This window comes from Callithrix jacchus, chromosome 5 (genome assembly GCF_049354715.1).
Source record: "Callithrix jacchus isolate 240 chromosome 5, calJac240_pri, whole genome shotgun sequence".
NCBI lineage: Eukaryota > Metazoa > Chordata > Mammalia > Primates > Cebidae > Callithrix > Callithrix jacchus.
Genome location: NC_133506.1, coordinates 123,659,934 through 123,683,609, shown reverse-complemented (window position 1 = coordinate 123,683,609; position 23,676 = coordinate 123,659,934). Strand labels below are relative to the sequence as shown.

Sequence of the window (23,676 nt, the reverse complement as noted above, 5' to 3'; positions counted from 1 at the left end):
GAATGCCCATGACAAGAAAGGGTATATTGTTAAGTATTTATATTCTAGCATAGACTAAATCGAATGAAACTACTGGTAACAGGAAAAAAAAAAGACTGAGGTTGTGATGCAAAATAAACACATGTGAATATTAAAATTTTAGACAGTATTTTGCATATAAGCAGTACTCTTTACTTCCTGATAAAGACGGAAAAGCTGAAATCGTATTATAGCATTCCTATTAATAAATGTGGCCTTGGGAGGTAGTCATTTAGAATTCAACAAGACACAGGTAGTGGAGAATTTATTCAGCAGCATTTAGTCCAGCATTTACTCCAGCGTTCATTCACCAGTTTTCTGATAACTGGAATCTACCCCTCTCCCATTCTCTGTCCCACCCAAGGGTCAGGGTAGAGTATGTGGCGAGACCCTAAGGCAATCATTACGTCCCATTATCTGCAGCCGTAATTATTTAGGGCCTGGGTACATGACCCAAGTCCAGGTAACCAGAGTCACTGACAGCCAAGGACACAGACTCTCATGCACTGGACTTTCCCCATGGATGTCATTCTGGAATTGTGACAACTGTCTTGCTACCACAAGAGTAAGAACTGAACTGAGGGTTTTGGGAATTCAGAAGAAGAATTGAGAATTGGAGAAAAATAAACTGAGCCCGATATCAATCTGCACTTAAAGTTAGCCCTGTCCTTAGATTTTCCAGTTTGTGTTAGATTTTCTTTCACTTGCAGCCAAAAAGGTCTGAACTGAAACAACATAGATTATGCAAAATATTCACCTACATTTATGTGTGTTGTTAGGCCAGGGGTCAACAAACTTCGGCCTGCAGACCAAATTTGGCACACTGCTTGTTTTTGTAAGTAAAGTTTTATTGCAACACAGCCCTGCTCATTTGTTTATTTATTGTCTGTGATTGCTTTCTCACAACAATGGCAGTATTGAGTAGTCTTGACAGAGACCTTATGGATCACAAGCCCTGAGACATTTGTTATGTGGCCCTTTATGGAAAGTTGGCTGACCCCTGCAACTAGACTGAGCTCCACAAGGTAGGGACTGTGTTCGTTTTTCTGACTGCTATGACCTCAGTGCTTAGCATGGTGTCTGGCATATGGTAGCAACTCTATACAATAAATATTTACTGATGAATGAATGAATCAAATAGAGCTTACAACCTGTGGTGTTAAGTGTCTTTGTCTCAAAATGACAAGGTCTTCAGAATTGTCTAGAGTAAACTCATCGCAAATGCTTTCCCTAAAGACAAAGACAAGATTCTGTCATCTCAGGACTGCAGTTCTTAATCAGCACAGTGGCTATTAATAAGAAGGCTGGCTTCAAAGCTGAGAAAGTCGGAGGCAAACACCAGGGCCTACGGGGCTGCCGAGATCAAAGGGGATCTTAGAGATTCACCCTGAAGGCGAGGAGTTGGTTTCATCCACGCTCTTTCGTCTTCTGTGCTTCTCGGGTTTACTCACTATCAAACTTTTTATATAGTGGAGATAGTAAATGACTCATGCCTCTCTTCTTCTAAAACCAAATGCTAGCTCCTTTCTTTGGTCTTATTTCTAATGTTTTTCTTCTTAATAATATCATTCCTAATATTTTTTCTTTCCCTAGGTTGATATATACTACGAATATTCCACTTTTTCAAAGAGATGGTACAGGCCCTAAAGGAGTTTGATCAGTACAGCAATTCCACAGGCATGGGATGAGAAAGGCTGAATGCGGAAAGCCTGGACAGGTACATGCTGAAGAATGTGAATATTTGGAAGACCAAGTCTAAACAAGTTGGAAGGAAGTACCTTCTCTGTGTTGCAAGGTACTTGCAACCCCTGAGGGGGTTTGGGGAAAACCTGGGGGAGGGATAGGGTGATTTTCACTTCTGTTTACCATTTCGGACCTTCCTCTCAGAAAGAGGGTGACTAGGCCTTTTTGGTTGGGGCTAGACTTCCTAAAAAGGTAGTTTTCATCAACAAAGGACCACAACCCCAACTGAAGGGTCGGGGGAGAAAGAGTCTTGAGGTTTATAACTGACTTTGCTAATAAAAGACCCAAGAAGACCTACAGAATAAGGCTGATACTCAGTGAGGCTGATGGGGGTTTTGGAGTCCCCCTGATATTTTCCCTTTGTACTTAGAAGTAAGTTTAGAGCACTTGGCACATAGTAAATGCTTAGTAAATATTGTTTTAATAAGTAAATGACTGAACAAAGTTGTCGCTGAATAGGTAAGTGGCACCTTGAAATTATGGAAGATAATAAAGGTTAAGAAATTTAGAATGAATGTAGTAGAAAACAGAAAAAGAAAACCCATATGTGCCAGATACTATATTAAGCAATTGATGTATAATCTTTTTTCTTTTCTTTCTTTCTCTTTTTTTTTCCCTCCTAATACAGAGTCTTGCTGTCACCCAGGATGGAGTGCAATGGCACAATCTTGGCTCACTGCAACCTCCACCTCCCAGGTTCAAGCCATTTTCCTGCCTCAGTACCCTGAGTAGCTGGGATTACAGGTGCCTGCCATCATTCCCGGCTATTTTTTTGTATTTGTAGTAGAGACAGAATTTCACCATGTTGGCTAGGCTGGTCTCAAACTCCTGACCTCAGGTGATCCACCTGCCTTGGCCTCCCAAAGTGCTGGGATTACAGGTGTGAGCCACCATGCCTGGCCTGATGTATAACCTTTTACATACTGTGATGATTCTATTTAATTCTTACATAAAATTTGAAAGACAGACATTATCTACTCATTTCATAAAGAAGGAAACAGGTTCCCAGTGCGTAACTGCTAGAACCATGATTGAAACCTGACGTCTAACCCTATACTGTGCCCATTTATTACTGTGAGGTGGAGAAGGGAAGAGGATTGATCTGGAAGTATTGTGATGAAATCTCAGGAGAGGAGACAGTCTGGAATTCAGGGGGCAGCTGGGAGCTGCTGGAGTAATCTAGGAAAGTGAGAAACTCCTAGTCTGATCTCAGGTGATAGCTACAGGAAGGTCACAAAATAGAAGCTGATTAATTACCTGTCTCATAGAATAGAAGTAAATAGATGAGTTAAATGAGAATATACGCCTTCAGCCATGTGCCTAGAAGAAGGGTGGTGTTCCTGCAGAGACAAGGCAATGGGTACAGGGAGTTGGTCTGGGTGTGGGTAGGGACAGAAGATATGTTTGGGGGTTTGCATTTACTTAGTTTGAGCAGCAGAGCAGTCATTCATGAGGAAATATGGAAATGGAGCTCAGGAGAAAAACAGGACTAGAGACCCAAGAACACATGCCAGAAGAGCAAGCCGTGTCCACGGGAATGGAGAGCTCTCTGAAGGAGAAAGGGGAGAACAGGCATGTCCCAGGAGCCAAGACTCGTATATAAGGAACTTCCACATTTAGGATGCAGGAGAAGCAAGTAGAAGCAGGGAATGGCCTGAGAGGTGAGATGGAAGTTAGGAAAGTTAGCAAAGTAGAAGAAATGGCTTGAGAGGTGAGATGCAAGTTAGGAAAGCGGGGAGCAAGGCCTTGGGCTTCACAGGGGAAGGAGGGAAAGTAGGTGTTAGGTGCTGCAGAGATCAAGGAAAACAAGCAAGAGGACCAGGCCATTTCTTTCTTTCTTTCTGAGACAGAGTTTTGCTTTGCTCTTGTTGCCCAGGCTGAAGTGCAATGGCACAATCGTGGCTCACTGCAACCTCTGCCTCCTGGGTTCAAGCGATTCTCCTGCCTCAGCCTCCCTAGTAACTGGGACTACATTTGTGTGCCACCACACCCAGCTAATTTTTGTATTTTTAGTAGAGATGGGATTTCACCATGTTAGCCAGGCTGGTCTCTAACTTCTGTCCTCAGCTAATGCACCCACCTGGGCCTCCCAAAGTGCTGGGATTACAGGAGTGAGCCACGGCACCTGGCCAAGGACCAGGCCCTTTCTATTCCTTGCCTTGAATATCACCACCATATAGGAAATAGAGCGGTCTAAATAGCAGATTAATCACAAGAGATTTCAGTGAGCAGCAGTGCTACAAATAAAAGTAGTTTAAGAAGAAATTAATTGTTGATAAACATATAGTTTCCTATTTTAAAGAAAAACTTAAAAGATCCATGTCTAACCTTCAGTTAAATATCATTCAAAATATCTGATTTATACAGAGAGTTCTGACCTGGTTAGAGGGCATTTTTTCAAAAGAGGCAAGCTATGACTGCTCTTTCTTTTCTGCATGTTTAAACTCTTGACAATTATAAATAAGTTAAACCTCTCCCTCAAAGTACCAATTATCTCCTTATGTTTGAGAAGGCATGTCTTGCCAGATATAGTATTCTATACAAAACACAAAATAGGAAGACAAAGGCAGTCATTGTCCCACTGGTGAACCCTGGATTTACTTAGGCAGCTCGAATGAACACTAATGAGGATTTTGTGCATGAATCTCCCCACCTCCCAGCTAAAGGGAACCGAGACCCCACAACCTCACAGCAGAACATTTCCAAACACCATTGTAAACAGTCACTGACTCCATTCATGAGTTGTTCACCTTTACACAGCAGAGAGAAAATAAATTTTTGTTTAATTAAAACTTAGGAGTGTGACATCATCAAAAGACTTCCTTTAGGTTTTCTGGGGGAAAAAAACTTCTACTTTTTTACAAGATAAGTAAAAAAGGAGCTTCATAAATATATAACTGACATATGCTAGGCCAGGAGGGGAAGAGGATACATCAGTAGCTCCTATGAGGGATAACGGAGGTCTTTATAGAGGTGATAAGATTTGACTGGGACACTGAAGAATGAGTAGGAACTTTCCAGATGGATGAGAGAAGGAAAAACTGCTACCTAAGGTAAGGGCAGGAAGCACAGAGGTGACTGTGTGTGGCATGCTTAGCGACTGTCACAGGGCTGAGTATGGGTGGAGGTCATGGGGTGGGCAGGGGATGAGAGAGATAGGTGGAGACAAGGTGGCTAGGACTTTGAAGCTTATGTCAAGGTAACTGTCTTTACTCTGAAGACAATGGAAAACAAACTCAAGGTTTCTGATTGGCGTCTGACATACTTTGATTTCCCCTCCCTCCCTCCATCCCTCCCTCCTTCCTGCTCTTTCTTTCTTCTCTCTCTTCCTCCCTCCCTTCCTCCCGCCTTTTTTCTTTCTTCTTTCTCTCTTTCCTTATTTTCTTTCTCTTTCCCTCTCTCCCTTCTTCTCCTTATTTCTTTCTTTCTTCCCTTTCTCTCCCCTCCCTCCCTCCCTCCCTCCCTCCCTCCCTCCCTTCCTTCCTTCCTTCCTTCCCTTTTCCTTCCTTTCCTTCCTTTTCTCTTTTACTCTTCTTTCTTTTTCAGACTAGGTTCTCACTCTGTTGCCCAGGTTGGAGTGTGGTGATGCAACCACAGCTCACTGCAGCTTCCACCTCCTGGTCTTAGGTGATCCTCCCACCTCAACCTCCCGAGTAGTTGGGACTACAGGTGTGCACTACCATGACCTGCTAATTTCTGTATTTTTTGTAAAAACGAGGTTTTTGCCCTGTTGCCCAGCCCAGGCTGATCTCAAATTCCTGAGCTCAAGCAATCCACCTGTCTTGGTCTCCCAAAATGCTGGGATTACAGGCTTGAGCCACTGCGCCTGGCCATACCTTGATTCCTATTACAGGAAGGGAAACCTAACGTCACTGTCCTGCTTCTAGTATTTTTTCTTCTTCAACTGATTCTCCACACTGTTGCATGTTTCTCTGAAACACAGGTCCGATCATCTCACCACCCCCACTTCCATATAAAAACACATCAGTGATTTATCTGTAGGTTAAAGACAACTTCCTTTGCATGGATCATCTAAGAACCTTCTTATGATCTTAGACTACTTTTCCAGGACCCTGTGCTCCAGTAATGACTTGGCATTTTGCCCCCAAAGTCCCACATCATGTTGTGACTCATGCCTTTGCACATGCTGTTCTGTCCTCCTCTGCGTCCCTCCTTCTTCTGAACTGGCTAGAGAACCACTCCCCATTTTCACATAGGAGCTTTTCCAGAACACCCTCCCTCAGCCTTCTTGTCATGGTAACCAGCCCTCCACTAAAATGCCTTGGTATTACGTCCTCTAACAGTCACTGTCTGACACTTACAGAGTGTTTTCTATGTACTAGGCACCACCATATTGTACTCTTTTGCATATATTATATTTGATTTAATCTTCTATGCATGCCATATGGTACTTTTATGGCTGCTTACACAAGAAGAAATAGTCTTATCCACAGTCACACAGTTACATGGTACCTGGGTCAGGACCCGTACTAGGCCTTCCTTATCCAAGAGCCTCCACTTGTACTTCATTATCAGATACTATTGATTATTGATTTGCACATTGCTTTCTCCTATTACTCTGTGGGTTCTCTGAGGGTAAGATCTATGTTGAATCAAAGATCAATGCTATTTACAAAGTATATAAGATTAAATAATTATTCTTTAGAAGTTCGAGACCATTACTGGGACCGTTTTTGCCAATGTAAAAACATTTTTTGCGAACCTCTTATGTAGGTTGGAGTTTGCATGAAGCAGAACGTATCCAACCACATAGACCTGGGCTTACTTAATCAACATTACACCTGCTCCAGGTGAGAAGGAGAAATGGCAGGCAGTTAGTAGTTCACTTTCCATCTTTCTTTTAAAAAAATATTATACTTTGAGTTCTGGAATACATGTGCAGAACACGCAAGTTTCTTACATAGGTATACACAGGCCATGGTGGTTTGCTGCACCTATAAACCCATCATCTACATTAGGTATTTCTCCTAATGCTATCCCTCCCCTAGCCCCCAACCATCCTGAAAGGCCCCAGCGTGTGATGTTCTCCTCTCTGTGTCCATGTATTCTCATTGTTCAGTTCCCACTTATGAGTGAGAACATGCAGTGTTTGGTTTTCTGTTCTTGTGTCAGTTTGCTGAGAATGATGATTTCCAGCTTCATCCATGTCCCTGCAAAGGACATGAACTCATTCTTTTTTATGACTGCATAGTATTCCATGGTGTATATGTGCCACATTTTCTTTATTCAGCCTATTATTGATGGGTATTTGGGTTGGTTCCAAGTCTTTGCTATTGTGAATAGTGCTGCAGGAAACATATGTATGCACATGTCTTTATAGCAGAATGATTTATAATCCTTTGGGTGTATACCCAGTAATGAGATTGCTGGGTCAAATGGTATTTCTGGTTGTAGATCCTTGAGGAATTACCACACTGTCTTCCGCAGTGGTTGAGCTAATTTACACTCCACCAACAGTGTAAAAGCGATTTCTTCACATCCTTTCCAGCATCTGTTGTTTCCTGACTTTTTAATGATTGCCATTCTAACTGGTGTGGATAGTATCTCACTGTGGTTTTGATTTGTGTTTCTCTAATGACCAGTGATGATGAGGTTTTTTTCATATGTTTGTTGGCCGCATAAATGTCTTCTTTTGAAAAGTGTCTGTTCATATCCTGTGCCCATTTTTCGATGGGGCTATTGTTTTTTCTTGTAAATTTGTTTAAATTCTTTGTAGATTCTGGATATTAGCCCTTTGTCAGATGAATAGATTGCAAAATTTCCTCCCATTCTGTAGGTTGCCTGTTCACTCTGATAGTTTCTTTTTCTGTGAAGAAGTTCTTTAGTTTAATTAGATCCCATTTGTCAATTCTGGCTTTTGTTGCCATTGCTTTTGGTGTTTGAGTAATGAAGTCTTTGCCCATGTCTATGTCCTGAATGGTATTACCTAGGTTTTCTTCTGTGGTTTTAGATCTTATGCTTAAGCCTTTAATCCAGCTTGAGTTAATTTTTATGTAAGGTATAAGGAAGGGATCCAGTTTTCATTTTCTGAATATGGCTAGCCAGTATTCCCAACACCATTTATTAAATCAGGAATCCTTTCCCCACTGGCTGTTTTTGTCAGGTTTGTGAAAAATCAGATGGTTGTAGATGTGGCCTCTGTTCTGTTCCACTGGTCTATGTATCTGTTTTTGTACCAGTACCATGCTATTTTGGTTACTTTAGCCTTGTAGTATAGTTTGAGGTCAAGTAACATGGTGCTTCCAGCTTTGTTCTTTTTGCTTAGGATTGTCTTGGCTATACAAGCTGTTTTTTTGGTTCCATATGAAATTTAAAGTAGTTTTTTCTAATTCTGTGAAGAAAGTCAATGGTAGCTTGATGGGGATGGCATTGAATTATAAATTACTATAATAATCTATAAATTATTATAAAGTAATTTATGTAATGGCAGTATGGTCATTTTCATGATATTGATTTTTCCTATCCATGAGCATGGAATGTTTTTCAATTTGTTTGTGTCCTCTCTTATCTCTTTGAGCAGTGGTTTGTAGTTCTCCTTGTAGAGCTCCTTCACATCACTTGTAAGTTGTATTCCTAGGTATTTTATTATCTTTGTAGCAATTGTGAATGGGAGTTCACTCACCATTTGGCTCTCTGTCTATTATTGATGTATAGGAATGCTTGTGATTGTGATTTCTGCACATTGATTTTGTATTCTGAGACTTCGTTGAAATTGCTTATCAGCTTAAGGAGATTTTGGGCTGAGACGATGGGGTTTTCTAAATATACAATCATGTCATCTGCAAAGAGAGACAATTTGACCTCCTCAATTCCTATTGAATACCTTTCATTTCTTTATCTTGCCTGATTGCACTGGCCAGAACTTCCAATACTATGTTGAATAGGAGTGGTGAGAGAGGGCATCCTTATCTTGTGCCAGTTTTCAAAGGAAATGCTTCCAGCTTTTGCTCATTCAGTATGATAGTGACTGTGGGTTTCTCATAAATAGCTCTTATTATTTTGAGTTACATTCCACCAATATCCAGTTTATTGAGAGTTTTTAGCATGAAGGGGTGTTGAATTATATTGAAGGTCTTTTCTGCATCTATTGAGATAATCATGTGGTTTTTGTCATTGGTTTTGTTTATGTGATGGATTATGTTTATTGATTTGTGTATGCTAAACCAGCTTTGCATCCTAGGGATGAACCCAACTTGATCATAGTGGATGAGCTTTTTGATGTGCTGCTGGATTTGTTTTGCCAGCATTTTATTAAGAATTTTTGCATCAATGTTCATCAGGGATACTGGCCTGAAATTTTCTTTTTTTGTTGTGTCTCTGCCAGGTTTGGGTATCAGGATGATGCTGGCCTCATAAAATGAGTTAAGGAGGAGTCCCTCTTTTCCTGTTGTTTGGAAGTTTCAGAAGGAATGGTACCACCTCCTCTTTGTATCTCTGGTAGAATTCAGCTGTGGATCCATCTGATCCTGGGCCTTTTTTGGTTGGTAGGCCATTAATTACTGCCTCAATTTCAGAACTTGTTATTGGTCTATTCAGGGATTTGACTTCTTTCTGGTTTACTCTTGGAAGGGTGTATGTGTACAGGAATTTATCCATTTCTTCTAGATTTTCTAATTTATTTGCACAGAGGTGTTTATAGTGTTCTCTGATGGTAGTCTGCATTTCTGTGGGATCAGTGGTGATATCCCCTTTATCATTTTTTAATTTGTCTGTTTGATTCTTCTCTCTTTTCTTCTTTATTAGTCTATCTATTTTGTTAATCTTTTCCAAAAAAACCAACTCTTGGATTCACTTATTTTTTTTGAAGGGTTTTTCATGTCTCTATCTCCTTCAGTTCTGCTCTGATCTTAGTTATTTCTTGTCTTCTGCCAGCTTTTGAATGTGTTTGTTCTTGCTTCTCTAATTTTTTTTTTTTTTGAGACAGAGTTTCGCTCTTTTTACCTAGCTGCTGGAGTGCAATGGAGCGATCTTGGCTCACCGCAACCTCCATCTCCTGGATTCAAGCAATTCTCCTGCCTCAGTCTCCCGAGTAGCTGGGACTACAGGCATGTGCCACCATGCCCAGCTAATTTTTGTATTTTTAGTAGAGACGGGGTTTCACCATGTTGACCAGGATGGTCTCGATCTCTTGACCTTGTGATCCACCAGTCTCAGCTTCCCAAAGTGCTGGGATTATAGGCATGAGCCACCACACCCGGCTTTTAGTTCTTTTAATTGTGGTGGTAGGGTGTCAATTTTAGATCTTTCCTACTTTCTCCTGTGGGCATTTAGTGCTATAAATTTCCCTCTAAGCACTGTTTTAGCTGTGTCCCAGTAATTCTGGTATACTGAGTCTTTGTTCTCACTGGTTTCAAAGAAAATTTTTATTTCTGCCTTAATTTTGTTATTTACCCTGTAGTCATTCAGGAGCAGGCTGTTTAGTTTACATGCAGTTGTGTGGTTTTGAGTGAGCTTCTTAATCCTGAGCTATAATTTGATTGCACTGTGATCTGAGAGACTGTTATGATTTCTGTTCTTTTGCATTTGCTTAGGAGTATTTTACTTCCAATTATGTGGTCAATTTTAGAATAAGTGCAATGTGGTGCTGAGAAGAATATATATTCTGTTGATTTGGGGTGAAGAGTTCTGTAGATGTCTATTAGGTCTGCTTAGTCCAGAGCTAGTTCAAGTCCTAAATATCCTTGTTCATTTTCTGCTTTGTTGATTTGTCTAATATTGACAATGAGGTGTTAAAGTCTCCCACTATTACTGTGTGGGAGTCTAATTCTCTTTGTAGGTCTCTAAGAACTTGCTTTATGAATCTGGGTTCTCCTGTATTGGGTGCATATATATTTAGGATAGTTAGCTCTTCCTGTTGCATTGATCCTTTTACCATTATGCAATGTCCTTCTTTGTCTTTTTTGATCTTTGTTGGTTTAATCTGTTTCATCAGAGACTAGGATTGCAACCCCGGTTTTTTTTTTTCTTTCCATTTTCTTGGTAAATACTCCTCCATTTCTTTATTTTGAGCCCATATGTGTCTTTGCACATGAGATGGATTTCCTGAATACAGCACACCGATGGGTCTTGACTCTTTATCCAATTTGCCAGTCTGTGTCTTTTAATTGGGGCATTTAGCCTGTTTACATTTAAGGTTAACATTGTTATGTGTGAATTCGATCCTGTCATTATGATGTTAGCTGGTTATTTTGCCTGTCAGTTTATGCAGTTTCTTTCTATGTTGATGGTCTTTACAATTTGGTATGTTTTTGCAGTGGCTGGTACCAATTTTTCCTTTCCATGTTTAGTGCTTCCTCCAGGAGCTCTTGTAAGGCAGGCTTGGTGGTGACAAAATCTCTCAGCATTTGCTTGTCTGTAAAGGATTTTATTTCTCCTTCACTTATTTTGGCTGGATATGAAATTCTGGGTTGAAAATTATTTTCTTTATGAATGTTGAATATTGCCCCCCACTGTCTTCTGGCTTTAGGGTTTCTGCAGAGAGATCTGTTGTTAGTCTGAAGGAATTCATTCCCTTTTCGGGTAACCTGACCTTTCTCTCCAGCTGCCCTTAACATTTTTACCTTCATTTCAACCTTGGTGAATCTGACAATTATGTGTCTTGGGGTTACTATTGTCAAGAAGTATCTTTGTGGTGTTCTCTTTATTTCCTGAATTTGAATGTTGGCCTGTCTTGCTAGGTCGGGGAAGTTCTCCTGGATAATATCCTGAAGAGTGTTTTCCAACTTGGTTCCATCCTCTCCGTCACTTTCAGGTACACCAATCAAACGTAGGTTTGGTATTTTCACATAATCCCATGTTTCCTGGAGGCTTTGTTGGTTACTTTTCATTCTTTCTCCTCTAACATTGTCTTCATGTTTTATTTCATTAAGATGATCTTCAATCTCTGATATTCTTTCTTCTGCTTGATCAATTTGGCTATTGATACTTGTGTATGTTTCACAAAGTTCTTGAGCTTTGTTTTTCAGCTCCATCAGGTCATTTATGTTCTTCTCTGAACTGATTATTCTAGTTAGCAAATCCTCTAACCTTTTTTCCAAGGTTCTTAGCTTCCTTGCATTAGGTTAGAAAATGCTCCTTTAGCTTGGAGGAGTTTGTTACTACCTACCTTCTGAAGCTTACTTCTGTCAATTTGTCGAACTCATTCTCTGTCCAGTTCTGTTCCCTTGCTGGCAAGGAGTTGCGATCCTTTGGAGGAGAAAAGGCATTCTGGTTTTTGGAATTTTCAGCCTTTTTATGCTGGTTTTTCCTCATCTTCATGGATTTATCCACCTTTGGTGTTTGATGTTGGTGAGCTTCGGATGGGGTTTCTGAGTGGACATCCTTTTTGTTGATGTTGATGCTATTCCTTTGTTTGTTAGTTTTCCTTTTAACAGTAAGGCCCCTCTGCTGCAGGTCTCCTGGAGGTCCACTCCAGACCCTGTTTGCCTGGGTATCACCAACAGAGGCTACAGAACAGCGAAGACTGCTGCCTGTTGCTTCCTCTAGAAGCTTGATCCCAGAGGGGCACCCAACACATGCCAGCCGGAGCTCTCCTATATGAGGTATCTGTTGATCCCTGCTGGGAGATGCCTCCCAGTCAGGAGGCATGGGAGTCAAGGACCCATTTGAGAAGTCAGTCTGTCCCTTAGTAGAGCTTGAGTGCTGTCCTGGAAGATCTGCTGCTCTCTTCAGAGCCAGCAGGCAGGAATGTTTAAGTCTACTGAAGCTGTGCCCACAGCCGCCTCTTCCCCCAGGTGCTCTGTCCCAGGGAAATGGGAGTTTTATCTATAAGCCCCTAACTGGGGCTGCTGTCTTTCTTTTAGAGATGCCCTTTCCAGAGAGGAAGAATCTAGTGAGGCAGTCTGGCTACAGGGGCTTTGCTGAGCTGTGGTGGGCTCTGCCTAGTTTGAACTTTGAGGGGGCTTTGTTTACATTGTGAGGGGAAAACCACATACTCAGAGACTCAGTAATGGTGGATGCCCTTTCCCCCCACCAAGTTTGAGTGTCCTAGGTAAGCTTCAGACTGCTGTGCTCGCAGCAAGAATTTCAAGCCAGTGGAATTTAGCTTTTTGGGCTCTGTGGGGGTGGGATCCACCGAGCTAGACCACTTGGCTCCCTGGCTTCAGCCCCCTTTCCAGGTGTGTCAATAGTTCTGTCTTGCTGGCATTCCAGGTGCCACTGGAGTATGAGGAAAAACTCCTGCAGCTAACTTAGTGTCTGCCCAAATGGCCACCCAGTTTTGGGCTTGAAACCCAGGGCCCTGGTGGCATAGGCACAGACAGGAATCTCCTGGTCTGTGGGTTGCAAAGATCATGGGAAAAGCATAGTATCTGGGCTTAGTGCACCATTTCTTATGGCACAGTCTCTCACAGCTTCCCTTGGTTAGGGGAATTCCCTGGCCCCTTGTGCTTTCTGGATGAGGCAATGCCCCAACCTGCTTCTGCTTGCCCTCCTTGGGCTGCACCCACTATCTAACTAGTCCCAGTGAGAGATGAGCCAGGTACCTCAGTTGCAAACTCAGAAATCACCCTCCTTCTGCATTGATCTTGCTGGGAGCTGTGGACCAGAGCTGTTCCTCTTTGGCCATCTTGCTAGTCACCCACCCACTTTCCATCTTTCAAGATAGATTGAGGTCTATATTGTTTTTACACAGCAGATAAACTGATAAGGAATACACACACACACACACACACTCCTATATGTGTGTGTATAGGAATATATATATATATATTATATATATTCCCATATATAATATATATATGTTTCTATGTGTGTGTGTGTGTGTGTGTGTGTGTGTGTATATAGTTTATTAATTTATGAAAAAAATTTTTTTGAGATTGGGTCTCACTCTGTCACCCAGGCTAGAGTGCAGTGGTGCAATCATGGCTCACTGCAGCCTCAACTTCCTGGGCTCGGTGATCCTCCCACCTAGGCCTCTTGAGTAGCTGGGACTACAGGTGGGTTCCACCATGCCTGGCTAAGTTCTGTATTTTTTGTAGAGACAGGGTTTCACTATGTTGCCCATCCTGGTGGTAAGGAATATTAACTTGGTTTGGTCCACTTAGACATACAATTTCTACCCATTTGGCCCAGTCCTGCCACCATGCCTGCCAGGCATGAGTGCCACGCAGTTCAACAGGAGCCCCCTCTATGGGCTCCTGGCCAAGGTCAAGAACTGGCTCCTGTCCAAATATGACCCTCAGAAAAAGGCAGAGCTCCACAGCTGAATCAAGGGACTCCTTGGCCTCTCCATCGGACCCGACTTCCAGAAGGGCCTGCAGGACAGGATTATCTTATGCACACTCATGAACGAGTTGCAGCCTCGCTCAGTCCCCAAGATCAACTGCTTCATGCAGAATTGGCACCAGCTAGAAAACCTCTCCAACTTCATCAAGGCCATGGTGAGCTATGGCATGAACCCCGTGGACCTGTTCAAGGCCAACAACCTGTTTGAGAGTGGGAACATGGCGCAGGTACAGGTGTCTCTTCTCACCCTGGTGGGGAAGGCCAAGACTAAGGAGCCGCAGAGCAGGGTGGACATCAGCATCAAGTACTCAGAGAAGCAGTACTTGATGGGTCTGGTGGGGAAAGTGAGGCTGGCACAAGGAAGTGGAATTCTGAGTTTTGGGGGCTAAGCCTGACCCCTTTCCATGCTAAATCTGCCCCCTCCCCCACACTGTGGCCTCAGTAGGTTTTTTTGTTGTCCAGGCTGGAGTGCAATGGTGTGATCTTGGCTCACTGCATCACCACCTCCTGGGCTCAAGGGATTCTCCTGCCTCAGCCTCCCAAGTAGCTGGGACTGTAGGTACTCTACTATGCCCAGCTAATTTTTGTATTTTTAGTAGAAATGGGGTCTCACCATGTTGGCCAGGCTGCTCTTGAACTCCTGGCCTCAGGTAATCCGCCTGCCTTGGTCTCCCCAAGTGCTGGGATTACAGGCATGAGCCACTGCGCCTGGCCACTCAGTAAGTTTTACGGGGCTCCCAGCCCTATTTCTCCCCTTCAGGGCCTGACCAGCTATGCTTCTTTGTCTGCCCTGGCCACATGTCCCGCCAAGTACTACCCAGGGGCCCTGCTCCATGAGATAATGTGAAATACAACTGTGGACCAAACAAAATAAAACTTCTGTTTGTAAGAAAACAAAACAAAGTACAATTTCTGTTAGAAACACATAAGAATATAGAAAAGATAAGTACACTGTTACTGACTTAGACAAAAGCAGTGCAACTTTAAGAAACAGTACTGGGAGAGCAACAGTTATGTTAGATTGAGCAAGAGGCTTCATCTTCTAATCTTTTTTTCATGATTATTTTCACTAGTGTGCTCTTTCAGGAATGTCTCTGTGCATTCTTTATAAAACTGCTGCCCAGATCTTTTTTTAAAACACATCAAACCAACAAAGGTCAAATAAAGAGCAGGAAGATTTTGTTCTTTCCGCTGAAGGCATTTCTTTAATATTAAAAATGTACTGAAATGTAGAAATCATATTCTGATGATGTCTGAAAAGAATTCATGGTAAAGAGTAAAAAGACAAAGAAAAAAGCTCTCCACAATCACTGGTGGCTGAGGGCCGTGGGATCCTCACTGGGACAGCTTTTTTCTTTGCTTCAAATGGCAGAAAAAAGTTCATGATTCAAAATTAGAAAAACAATCCTAAACATGTGTGTGGATATTACAACGAATGCCACTCTTTATGTTTATTGGCCCACATGGTAAAACATATTATGGTGAAAATTCCAGCTTCATTTATAAGTGAAAACAAACTGAAAGGGCATCTTTTCTTATTTAGATAGAGTTCTAGAGGGTTTTTGCTTTGTTTCCAACCACAAGGGGCTCCTATCTGAAGGATCTTCCTGTGTAGCTCGAGTGCCCAAGTTGGAAACGTAGGTCTCTATAGCAATTTCATTCCCTCTCTTTATCTTGCACATGTATTTAAAACTGACGTTGGCAGCAGAAAGGCTAAGATTTCAGGGATAAGGATACTATTTTATCTTGCATGATGTTAAGTTTTTTCATCCAGCTTTGAGAAAACTCTTTTTCTCCTTCATTTTGATAAACTGAATTCATCTTGCTTCCTCGTGACCTTAGGAAGCTTTAAAACACTAAGACAGGTGAGACCAAGTGCCTGTACTAAAGGTGACTTATGTGATCTTTGTCATATCCAGTAATCTTGGAAATATAAGGGTTGTTGTATTGTAAACTTAGGTTAATACGTACTTTAAATGTCCCTTAAGGCAAAGTAGATGTTTGATGGAATGAGAATTTTCAGAAGACTTGTCTGAGATTTTATTTAGTCTACACATGGTACAGCTCAACTTAGTTTGTGGATCACATATGGTAACCGTAAGAAGTCTGAGAGAAAAAGCGGGGTGGTCAGTGTGGCTGTCTAAAGATTAGGTGCAAGGCATAGAAGGTAGGCTAGCCTTAGGTATAGAGGCCTTTAAACTACCATGTCAGGATTTGGGGAGCTCCTTATTCTTAATTTAAACGATTCTGAGTCAATTGGATGGTAGAGACTGGTTGGTGGTTAGGTGAGAAAGTGCTAGGATGGTGGAGCTGCCTAGGAAACCCAGCCCACAACCCAGCATAGAACTAGACATCTGATTTTATGCCAGCTTTCTTCTTTGCTTCTCCTGATCAATACTGAATGCCTGAGAGTTCACCAGAAGTAGCCTCTGTTTTGTGGAGAACACAAAGGAAGAATCAAACCCTATCTTCAAGGAATCCACAGTTTTGGAGGGAAGCAAAATTAACCTCTAAACATTATACATCCAGCTACAGGGAAACTAAGTGTAAGTAAAATAGACATTTGGGGAAAGAAAAAGATATTTGGGTATGGCATTGCTTGGGAAGGTCTGTGGGAGGTGAGTCTTGAGCTGTGCTCTCAAAACTGAGTAGTAAATGGATGGGCAGAAGTTTGGCAAAAGGAAATTCCAGGCGAAGGAAAAATCACAAGCCAAGGCAAAATTGGGTGTGGCTGGTGTGAGAGCTGAGCCCCCACTCGGCTGAGGGCTTGACAGGAGATGCTGGGAAATGCTTAGAAATAATATTGGGCAGTCCGTTCATTAAGTTTTAAGAGAACTTAAAAGTCTGGCAGAGAGGTCTAATAAGTGAGTGGGAGGCAGTTGTTTTTCTGAGCAGGGGAATAACATTATGACAACGGTATTTTAGGAAGACTGCCCAGATGTGATGCAGCTAGGAAGAGACCATTTCGTCCAAATCCAGGGTGATTAGGAGTCAAACAAAGATGTCCACGGGGAGAATGAAGAAGATGAGTAGAACTAAAGTGACATTTTGGAGGTAGAAATAATATGACTTGGTGATGAAATGGTTCTAAAATGTGATTGATGCAGCAGGTAGAGCCCAAGACAATGAGGGCAAAGGTTTCCAGCAGCCTTCCTCTCAACCCTGATAACACCATCGAGGACTCAGTGCCCCCAGCGAACTATCTTTGATACCTTTGGTTTCTTGGTTTCCACTTGGTTTAGTCAGCTCAGGCTGCTATAACAAAGCACTGTAGACTGGGTGGCTTAAACAATGACCATTTATTCCTCATAGTTCTAGAGGCTGGGAAATCCAAGATCAGGGTACCAGCATGGTCTGGTTTGGGTGAGGGCTCTCCTTATTGTATAGTAGAGAGAGTGCAAGATTTCTCTTATGTTTATGTCTTTTTATAAGGGCATTCATCTCACCATAAAGGCCCTACTCCCATGACCTAATTACCTTGCAAAGGCCGCATCTCCAATCCCATCACACTGGTGCTTACAGCTTCAATATTTTGGCGGCATGGGAGGCATTAACATTCAGCCCATAAAACCACCTCAATTTTAATGCCCTTTATTTCCACACCATAGATTTTTTTTTAACCCCCCACTTTGCTGTGTCACTGGCCTCCTTTCCATTGGCAAGCCTAGTCATACACCAAGCGGCTGAGACAATGCAGGTCAGGACAGGAGGTACATTAAGAGCTGCTGTCCATCAGCTGGAGACAACTAAATTCTTCTTGCTATTGCAGACCCAGTATCAGGGGCCTCAGGCCAAAGCAAGGCTGTGCTTCATCAACCCAGTCCATATGCATGGGTTTCTGACTGTCCCTTCTGCCTGCTGCTCTGGGTCCCTGCTAGAATTAGAGCTCAGGGCCAATGAAAGACGAGCCTGGGACACTGCGGGAGGTTTTGTGGAACAGAACTTTCCCTTTTCTTCTGATATGAACCTGGAAACGCAGGCCCAGGAACTGATAGCAGGTATTTTGCAACCATGAAAAGGACAATTTGCAGAGAACGGAGCCAACAATAAGGGAACAGAGTTAAAAAATGGAGACAGAATAATTGGCTTTTGGTCAGGTAATTTGAGCTATTGGATTAAGCCTCCTCCCTTGAAGCCAGTACTTTCTCAGTTTACATGAACCAAACACTCTTCTTATTGACTAAACCATTTGTTTTTCAACCAGTTACTTCTAATAAATTATTTGACCGGGACTGAGATTCCTTGCCAAGGACCTAGACTTTGCACCCTATGAGCTGGCCCAGCAGTCCCCAGCAAGGTAGTGAGAGCCACTAATTTAAACTCTGCCACAGTCTACTGGCTAGACCGGATTGCTTCAGGTACTGACTTCTGCCCCAACTCCCAAACCAACTTCCACATCTCCAGATATCTTGCCTACCTCACTGTTCATTTGCCTCTCAACTCTGATCACTCAAAGCGTGCCTGCTTTCTGAATTAATGAATTAGTTTCTTCGAGTAGTGTCTTGGTGACTTAACCTAGAATTTATACACAAATTCTTATGTTGCTGGGTTTTTTGGGCCAATCCCCAACTCTGGGAACTCCCTGACACCTGCATGCCTTACCCCTAGGCTACCTTCTGTTGCTACAGAAAGTAAACAACAAGAGTAAAATACACGCACACTGTTTTGATAGGGTCATCTACAAACCATGCTTTTTAACCTCAGTGGACCTTCTCCATTGCTGGTAAACCTTTAACTGGTCTTTGTTTTACATAGTGCAGGGGCCTTTTTCATACAATGTCTATCTCCTGGGACACCCACATACTTAACAGCTAACATTACTGATGATCTTCTGATGACTGATGCTGGTGTAATCCAGGGCTCATTAGTCCCTTATGCTGGGTAATACTTAGGGAGCACCACAGAAAATAACTTTACACAAAGACAAAGAGTTTAGTTATTTGCTACATGTCTTAATTGATGCAAGCCATCAAAGTAGGAATCGCAGAGAACAAGGTATAACTCAATAAAATAAGTAAATGGAAGTGATTAAAGGACAGAGACACTTTAAAATAAGTGTTGCCCAATTTCCTGAAAACATAACCAGACTGCTTTGCATAAGAAATCATAATGGTTTGCTTTTAATTTTTCCTAAAGAGCACTAATAACGAATAATGGAAAGTTCAATTGATAATTAAAGAAAAAACACACTTCACTTTTGAGCATTCATAGTGATGCAGTATTCTTTTCAAATTATTATACTCTGGCAAGGCATCCTCAAGGTACTTGGTTCCTTTGTACTTTTCCCCGCCGTATTTCAGATTTTGTATTAATGATACACAAGGAGTAATTTCTTCTCTTTGGATCCTTCAGGATATTATTTAAATGCTGGCATCTGGTCTAAGGGAAATTTAATGCTAAGTCAGAGGAGTATTTGAAAAATAGTTTACATCTGGTTTTGTACTACCCATCCCTGGAAGCATGCAGGAAGGGCGGGGGAAATGAGCACACTGCTGGCTCTGGGCTGTGATGCTGGTGGGGTTGGTCTTCGGTGTAATGCACACCACAGCATTCCCTTTATAAAGTGAGGGATTAGTGCCACCTTCTTTGTAGCGATGTCGTGACCTCTATAATGCTTCTTAAATTGAGGACAATGATGGACCCACCAAGCCTTAACACATGATCTAAATCTGATCTGACAGTACTTAAACCCAGAAGTCCAGAAGGCTAATGGTTGAACAAGCTTGGGAAAATGTCCAGGGAACCAAATGTAGAAGCCTGAGGAATTACGGAGGAATCACAACTCCAGGGCAATGGAGGGTGGAATAAAATGACATATCCTGAGTTGGTATCTGTTAATAGGATTGACTAAAACTATGGTCCCACTATCATGGGCTAGAAAGCATGTTTTTTTAAGACCGAGTCTCACTCTGTTGCCCAGAATGGAGTGCAGTGGCATGGTTTCTGCTCACTGCAACCGCTGCCTCCCAGGTTCAAGCAATTCTCCTGCCTCAGCCTTCTAAGTAGCTGGGATTACAGGCACTTGGCTGCCATGTCTGGCTAATTTTTGTCTTTTTAGTAGAGATGGGGTTTCACCATGTTGGCCAGGCTGGTCTTGAACTCCTGACCTCAAGTGATCTGCCCGCCTCAACCTCCCAAGGTGCTAGGATTCCAGGTGTGAGCCACTGCACTTGGCCTCCTTATGCACTATTCTTAGGGGACCTACTCCATTTCAATAAACTACATGTTGGTGATAAGGCCAATGTTTATTTTGGTTTTGGCTTGTAAACAATTCACACATCTAAAACAGCTCTGCGTTGCTCCTTCACTAATCACCAGGGCCCTCCAGGTATGCCGAACTGTTCAATATACACATTAAGCCTTCGGCATTAAGTCAGAAACTTTCTACCCACATCCAGGAGACCTTATTACCCCGTGACTTGTATTTCAGCATTTTTCTTTTCCTAACTAAGATCCCCACCTGGAAGATCTTCTGTTTGTAGTTAAGCACTAAAAGTCTATATAATTCATAACCACAAGGGCAGAGAAGGCAGAGAAAACTCTAAAACCACCTGACTGGATATGGCTTTTTGGAAGCAACATTCCTGGGATCATACAAAGCACTGTGGTTGCTGGGGGAGCACCAGAATGAAGCTCAATACAGATAACTGGGGAATCAACTCACACTATGGTCTTTGAAAAAAAAACCCTTTATTATAAAGAAATATATCAAAACAATATAGTAGATATATACATAATACGAATATATAAATATCTACTATGATTTCTAAAGGGAAACATATTTCTCAGATGTCTGTTGGGGTTGTTTGGCTGAGAAGGGGGTGGGTAAACCAAAGAGACACAGCTGGTGGAAAGAAAAAGACTATAAGCAGGTGGCAAAAGGGAAAATAGTCAGTGGGGCAGAATCTGAGGGTCAGACCACAGGGTGACAACACAGGAAAGAGACTCCTGATTTTACTTTAAGAGCTCCCGAAGGGGAAATTAGGGAGGTAGCATCAATCAGGGGAGAAGTACCCCCCTTATATAGGGGGAATGCTACCTCTCAGAAAAGAGGATCTTGCCCTGTATCTAAGAGAGCCTATGAAGGGTGTAAGAGGAAAGGGCCAAAAAGTCTCTTGGTGACTGATGGAAGGACAAGAAGAATGGTGCTTCTATCCTGCACATGCAAGAGGACTCTGAGGCTTTCTGTTTATATCTCATTGGTACAAACTCCCTGTACCAACTGGAGATAAACTCTGTTCATCTTCTATGTGGTGACAGTTGACTATGAAACAGACATACTATATCCACTAACACACAACATGTGTGTGTATGTATGTGTGTATATATAAATATAGTATGTACATGTGTGTATATATAGTACATGTGTGTGTATCTACATAGAACATATGTGTATGCGTATATATATAGTACATATGTATGTGTATGTATATATATAGTATGTATGTGTGTGTATATATAGTATGTGTGTGTATCTACATAGTACATATGTGTATGTATATATATAGTATGTATATGTGTGTATATATATATATAGTGTGTATATATAGTACCTGTGTATGTATCTACATAGTACGTATGTGTATGTGTATATATATATATAGTACGTATGTAAGTGTGTGTGTACTACTATAATATACTCACTGCCTTCAGAGGAGCCTTAGTCTAGTGGAAATGACAAAACATGTCCACAGGTAATTATAATGAAGGTGCTATGTCTGAACTCAACAAAAGGTAGCTATTAGAAATCCTCAGGAAACAAACTCTTTCAGTGAAACTTAGGCATTCTCACTAAAGATAAGAAAAAGACAAGGACACATACTATCACTGGTACTACTTGATATGGAAGTACAGACTTCACGTATGCAACAAGACAAATATTAACAAATAAGGATGAAACATAGGAAGGAAGATACAAACATTATATCTATTTAGGAATGATATAATTGACTTAGAAAACTTAATAAATCAACTGAAAAATCATTAGAAGTAATGTTGGTAATAGTTCTGTTGAGACTACTGTAATATTCCTAAATACCAGAATTATCCACTTAGAAAACACAAGAGAAATCCATGAAAGAAAAATATACCAAAATATATACTGGGAATAAGTATAATAAGAAATGTACAACACATTAGGATAGATTTCAGTTGTAATGAAAAACCTAATGAAATGCGAAGAGATGTAAAGTTTCTGAATGGGAAGACTCAATATTGCAAAGATGTCAATTGTCCTGAGACTAATTCATAAATTCATTATAGTCACAATAAGACAATCAGTGGGATTAAAAAAAAATGAACTCTACAACCTTAGCCCAAGATTCGTGTGAAGAAGAAAATTCGTAAGAATAATGAAGACAATTCTTTAAAAAGATGATGAGAGGAGACTTCTCTTTATAGACAATATTTACTACATATTAGTCCTCTTTCAAAAGGTTATACTTGTAATACCTGATTGAATCCTCACAACAAATTCATAAGGTATCGCTATTAATCCATTTCCAAGATAGGGAAACTGAGGCAAATCAAGCAAGTAAATTGCTTGAGATTCCATAGCAAGTAAGTGGAAGTGGCAGAGCTGGGATCTGCAGCCAGCCATGGTGGCTCCAGAGCTCACGTTCTTAAGTACCATAATAGATGGCTCATACTGGCACAGGACACTGATGAATAGAAAAGTAGAGAAAGTCCCAGATTTACACATATATCAAAAATTTGATTTTTGAAAACCATGGCATTTCCAAAAAATGGGAGAAATATATCTCGGTCAATACATGGTATTAATAACTGGCTATTTGGAAAGGAAACTAGTAAGATTCCTGTAGTAGTTTTCTATCATTGTAACAAATTACCCAAAGTTAGTAGCTTAAAACAACACAGATTTATTACCTCACAGTTCTGTAGGTCAGAAGTTTGAAGGAGCTCAGCTGAATCTTCAGCTCTGGGTATCACAAGGTCAAAATCAAGATGTCAGCTGGCCTGGGCTCTTATCTGGAGGCTCTGGGGGAAAATTCACTTCTGAGCTCATTGGGGTTGCTGGCAGAATTCACTTCCTTGGTGCTATGGGGCTGAGGTTCCCATTTCCTTGCTGACTTTCAGCTGAGATTCTCTCTCATCTCCTTGCAACTGCTGCTCCTCATCATGTTGTCCTCTCCCTCTTTAAAGTGGCAATGGTGCAACGACTCGTATGCTTCCAATCTCTCCAGCCACCCCCCGCCCCGCTTTGCCACATCTGCCACATTCTTCTGCCTACAGACTCAGAAAGCTCTCTGCTCTTAGTGTTCATGTGTCTGAATTGGGCCAACACCTGGATAGTCTGGGATAACCTCCCTTTTATAAGGTCGCTGATTAGTAAACTTGATAATATTTGCAAAATCTTTTGCGATGCAATGTGCATAGTCACAGATTCCAGGCATTGCAGTATCCTTATCCTACATAACGTAATAAATTTGAGGTAGATTAAAGAGTTAAATGTGTAAAATGACACTCTCAAAAGTATAAGAAAATAAAAGAGACTATAATTCACAATCTAGGTTAGAGAGTACCTTCCTAAGCAAGCTTGGAAACCATAGAGAAAAAGATAGAAGATAATATTCTCAAAAAATTAAAATATTGAATAAAAAAGTTAAAAGATAAACAATTCTGAGAAAGTTTGCAACTCATCTAACAAAT

At 41.4% G+C, this 23,676-nt stretch overlaps 1 protein-coding gene across 33 annotated transcripts in view; it reads right to left on the bottom strand.

The window, feature by feature from the left end:
• CEP112 (centrosomal protein 112) overlaps window positions 1-23,676 on the bottom strand; it is a 705,692-nt gene that overhangs the window by 96,548 nt on the left and 585,468 nt on the right. The gene's annotated exons all lie outside the window — the stretch shown is intronic.